We start from the raw sequence: 5000 nt of genomic DNA, 5'->3' as shown, positions 1-5000 counted from the left end.
TACTTGGTTTGGCGGACAGCGGGATTCGCTTCCCCATATTTGTTTGTGGAAGTGAAGCTGCAGTGTATGGGGTCTGTGGATGGAGGTTTTGGAGGGGAGGGCAGCAGAGGGGAGGTGGGGGGGGGGGGCGGAAGAGAGGGTAGAGTCATTGACACCCCCTTGTTTGTACTGGGTGGGTGGGCCAGGTTTTAAGCTTGTAATTAATTGCAAAAAAAAAGAAAAAGGAGTGTTGGCACGACTCAGCATTCTGCGTGTCGAATGGAACCTTCGCAGCCCAGGGTAGCCCCCTTTTGTTTGGTCTGACTCTGGCTGGACACGACCCCCCCTCAAGCCCCCCTCCACCACCCCAGCAGCCTCCAAGCTTTATAACTCCTCCTCTTCCTGACGACCCCCCCCCCCCCCCCCCCACTCGCTGTGATCCCTGGCAGTAGTGACCACTCTGGGGTATCGACCCCCCCCCCCCCCCCACGCCCCGTACCCCCGTACCCCCCTACCCCCCAACCCCCGGGCTTCAAGTTCAAGTTCAAATTGCAATGACATCATGTCTGGTTGCCATGGGCAACGAGACAGTCAGAACGTGACTGACATGGCTTAAAGCCCCCACCCCCCTTTCCATACCCTCCTCCTCCTTTCTGCAGTGTTTATACTCCACCACCAGAGGGCGCCCTAACACAATATTCATCCTTGGATTTTTTTTTTTGGTCCTACCATCTGGGGTGCACAAACAGCCTATGAATCAGCTGGTAGTTTAACAGATGTGAATCTTTTTTTACAGACAGAATTTGAGAGGGCTAGATCTAGCTTGTGCCTATTTTATATTTTCCAAAAAGTTAATCCCCAAACCTTAACACTGCAGGCACAGTCACTGTTCCACAGAATAGCATGGAGTGGTTAGTGGGACTCTTTCGATCAGGGGGCAGGACTCTTTTGTGCAGGGGGCGGGACTCTTTCGATCAGGGGGCGGGACTCTTTTGATCAGGGGGCGGGACTCTTTCACGCGGGGGGCGGGGCTCTTTCGGTCAGGGGGCGGGACTCTTTAGATCAGAGGGCGGGACTCTTTTGTGCAGGGGGCGGGACTCTTCCGCGCAGGGGGCGGGACTCTTTCGCGCAGGGGGCGGGACTCTTTCGATCAGGGGGCGGGACTCTTACCTGCGTCTGCTGGGGGATGCTCAGAAAGTTGTCCCGTGATCCGATGCCGACAAACCGGCCGGGAGCTGTGGGGCCTGGCGAGGAGTATGCTGCAGAGAGAGAGAGCAGGAGCGAGGGAGAGAGGGAGAGAGGGAGCGAGGGAGAGAGGGAGAGAGGGAGGAAGAAGGAGAGAGGGAGCGAGGGAGAGAGGGAGGAAGAAGGAGAGAGGGAGCGAGGGAGGAGAGCAAGAGCGAGGGGGCGAGGGAGGAGAGCAGGAGAGAGGGAGCGAGGGGGAGAGGGAGGAGAGCAGGAGACAGGGAGAGAGGGAGAGAGGGAGGAAGAAGGAGAGAGGGAGCGAGGGAGAGAGGGAGGAAGAAGGAGAGAGGGAGCGAGGGAGGGAGAGAGAGAGAAAGAAGAGGGAGACAGAGAGAGTCAGGGATGGGGAGAATGAAACAGAAGAGCAGGGACAGTGAGAGAGGAGGAGAAATGGACAGTTGAGTCACCCAGGTCCACAGCGAGACCGCAGCAGCACAGAGAGCTGTGTGTAAATCAGACAGGGATCCTGTCCCTGTACTGCTAGTATTACTTTCAACAGCACAGCTGCATCCATTCACATAAGCACCATCACTGACTATGACCTGAAAAGAACAGGTAGTACACCTGGTCCTTCACTGTCTCCCCCCCCCCCCGCCGCCAGTCTACACTGGTCTTCAGAAACCCACACAGGGGGAGATGCCGTTACACCAGGAGCTTCACAGACAAGGCCGAAAACTCCACTCCCTTTACTGTCTGGATCTGTCTCTGCGGTCCAATGGGGATCTGTTCAGGCTAGGACCAGCTTCTTACCAAAAGATAAGTTGGGACTCTGCTATTGAAGTCTGGACCGGACCTGGACCGGATCTGGACCGGACCTGGACCGGGTCTGAACCAGGTTCGGACTACTAACCACCACACTGCTTTACAGGCATTCTAGGCCATTGTCTGAAAAAAACGTCTATGGTTCAGTATTAACCCTTAATAAACCATTAATAACCGCATTAAACTTCCATCGATGGCTGTTTGTGTTCAGGCCAGCATTAATGGATACTAATGGATTAGAAATGTACGTGTTTACAGGTGAAGGTTTTCAGATTGATATGCTCGGCACTGCAAGGTCATAATAGGCACCGTTCCTGTGTGAGGACTTCCATTTAAAACAGTGCAGATTGCGACCACGGGAAACGTTGCTGTTGTAACCATCGTGGATATCGATCAATCATTGTGGATATCGATCTAGCCACTCTTAATAACACATCAACTGACATTTGCTAGTGATTAATATATACTGCAACATAGTCTCCTTCAGTCAACCCAAACGTACTGACTTATGTACAGGGACAGATCTAGAAATTATTTGTGCAGGGAAAAAATATATGAGAAAAGCCAGAGCTCATCGTTACATGGGTAACTGGTTTAAAGGGGCAGTTCACATCGAACCCAGGTCCACTGAGCTACTCAAAATTATGTCACAAACTGAGGTGCATGTTCGGCTCAAGCAGTCCTGCCTCGAATATTATGCGCAGTCCACCCTGTTAGCCATTAGCTTTGTTAGCCAAATAACACTGATTCAAATGAGAGCTGAGAATCACCACCTGACAGCTATGTAACAAAGACACTGTTATTGAAGCACACTTAAATAAACACTTATTTATATCATACCATAGCATTGCTCTGTATCACACCTCTATGCTGCAAGAGAATTACGAGAGGTTCTACACAGTTTTGGGGGGGGGGGGCGCTGTGGGGTAAGGGGAGTTTGGGGGGGGGGGGTGCAGGGTTATAGGAATGAGCTGGACTGGAAGGTGGGAGGGGGTTGGCGTGGGTGGGGGCTGGTGAGGGGCAGGGGGGGGGGTAGGTGTATATAGGAGATTGGGTCAACAAAAACAAATTTTTGCTAATCTATGGTACACAATAGATAACATTGATAAATATAGAACAAGCACAAACAAACATTGGGTTGTGGATGAGGGAGGGGGGACGGGAGGGGGCAGTGTTAAAAGAACAAAAAAAATAATAACGAGGTAACGTAAAACCCATCTCAGCCCTAGCAAAACCAAACACACAATTGGTGTGGGTCCCCACCCCCCCACCCCCAATGCCTCGGTGGGGAAACAGGTCACCCCACCAGCTGCCCAACTCGCCTCTTCCAGTGCCCACTGCCCCCCCCCTTTACCCCAAAATGCTCCCGTGTGCTCCCGAGGCCGTGCAACTCACCAAAAACGTACTCTCAACGAAAAAAAAGGGGAAACGTTAAAATAAAATAAACGAAACTAAAAACCGAAAACTACAACAGAACCGAGCTGCTCCTGGTAAAGATATGCCAGTAAACCTGAGAGAGCGAGGGCAAGAGCGAGACGACTCCAAAAATACGGTGAAATTGGGGGGGGGGGGGGGGGGTGGCTGAATCTAGTTCTGTCTGGGAAAACCCAGAGTCTCTGCAAATCGGACCACGGTGTCTGGAAGGGGGGAGGGTGAGGTGGGACATGGGGGAAGAGGGTGTGGCACGATGAAGGGAGGGGGCATGTATGACTGAATGGGGGGGGCGGGGGGGTGGGCAAGTGCAGGATCATCTCCTGTTTGGTTCTAACCTATTTTTTTTTTTTCTTTGCAAATTTTTTTTAAAAATTCAGTTAATTTTTAAATTAAAAAAACGTTTTTTTTTGTCCTCCCCCCCGGATCTGGGCTGCGGCTGGCGGCACTTACACGGCGATGCGGGAGCGCGGAGTCCGGCGCCGTCGGGGGGCGTGGCGCAGGGCTTAGAGTCGGTAATGGGGAGGGGCACAGGGCGGGCCACTGGGGGGGGCGGAGGCAGCAAGAAGGAGCCCGCCATTTTGCCCTGGCCGCTCCCGTTAGGCTGCGGACGACACAGACAGCGTCAGCGAGATGGCCCCGCCCACAACGCGGGCCAGCAGGAAGGAGGGCAGCTCCCCCCCACCCCCCATGGTATCATCCACGAGGACGAATTTGTAGGGGAGGGGTGGTCGTGGTGGTGAGGGGGGGCAGGATTGTTTTTTTTTTTTAAAGAGAAAATAACCAAATCGGAAAAAACGAGAACGAAAGAATGATCGATATAATTTCAATGCGCGGATGCAGTTGGGGGGGGGGGGGGGGGCGGGGGAGTTTGAAAAAATTAAGTCACCATGGATACTGAGGCTGGTGAGGAGAGGGGAGGTAAACAAATGGTCGGGTTTGTGGGGGGGGGGCAAAGGGAAGGGGGGGGGCCATGGGTAATGAGGAGCACGAAGGTTTGAGGGGATCAAAACAAAACAATGACACCACGTGAAAATAAACTTGACGCGGACCGCACAAGAAATACATGCATGTACAGGTGATATGCACAACCAGGTATCAATTCTGGAAACTGATAAGGCAGTCGGAGGTAAACATGGATACAAAAGTTATGAAAACAAAAAAAACAAAATGGACAAAAAACCAACAATGTCGCAAAATTTTTCCCCCCTCATCTTCCTCTATTGTCCTATGAAGAATAAGTACAGGAACAATTTCAACAGTGACAACATAAAAGTGGCAAAGTACCCACAGGTAGCTTTGAAAAAGCTCTCGGAAAAATACCAAATGTACACACATTTAACTATGTAACGATAACTATCTGTCTATCTATGTAACTATGTATCTGTCTATCTATGTAACTGTGTATCCACGTATCTCTGCATGAACAATGAGCTCCATAATGTTTGGGACAAAGATATGCAGTATAAAGACAAAACCAGAAAAAAAAAATACATCTTTGTTTCAAACATTATGGAGCTCACTGTATGTAATGATGTATCCATCTATCCATATAAATATGTATGTATTAATCTGTAATTATG

At 51.0% G+C, this 5000-nt stretch overlaps 1 long non-coding RNA gene across 1 annotated transcript in view; it reads right to left on the bottom strand.

The window, feature by feature from the left end:
* Nucleotides 1-4098, bottom strand: part of LOC118216498 — a 9167-nt gene extending 5069 nt beyond the window's left edge. Inside the window, exons 1-2 of the long non-coding RNA XR_004763024.1 lie at nucleotides 3871-4098; nucleotides 1150-1238 (exon numbers count right to left, since the gene is read on the bottom strand). This is a non-coding gene — a long non-coding RNA (uncharacterized LOC118216498). The remainder of the gene's footprint in view (nucleotides 1-1149; nucleotides 1239-3870) is intronic.
* Between the last annotated feature and the right edge of the window lie 902 nt (nucleotides 4099-5000).

The sequence above is a fragment of the Anguilla anguilla genome, chromosome 17 (genome assembly GCF_013347855.1).
Source record: "Anguilla anguilla isolate fAngAng1 chromosome 17, fAngAng1.pri, whole genome shotgun sequence".
Taxonomy (NCBI): domain Eukaryota; kingdom Metazoa; phylum Chordata; class Actinopteri; order Anguilliformes; family Anguillidae; genus Anguilla; species Anguilla anguilla.
This window is presented reverse-complemented; position numbering and strand designations above follow the sequence as displayed.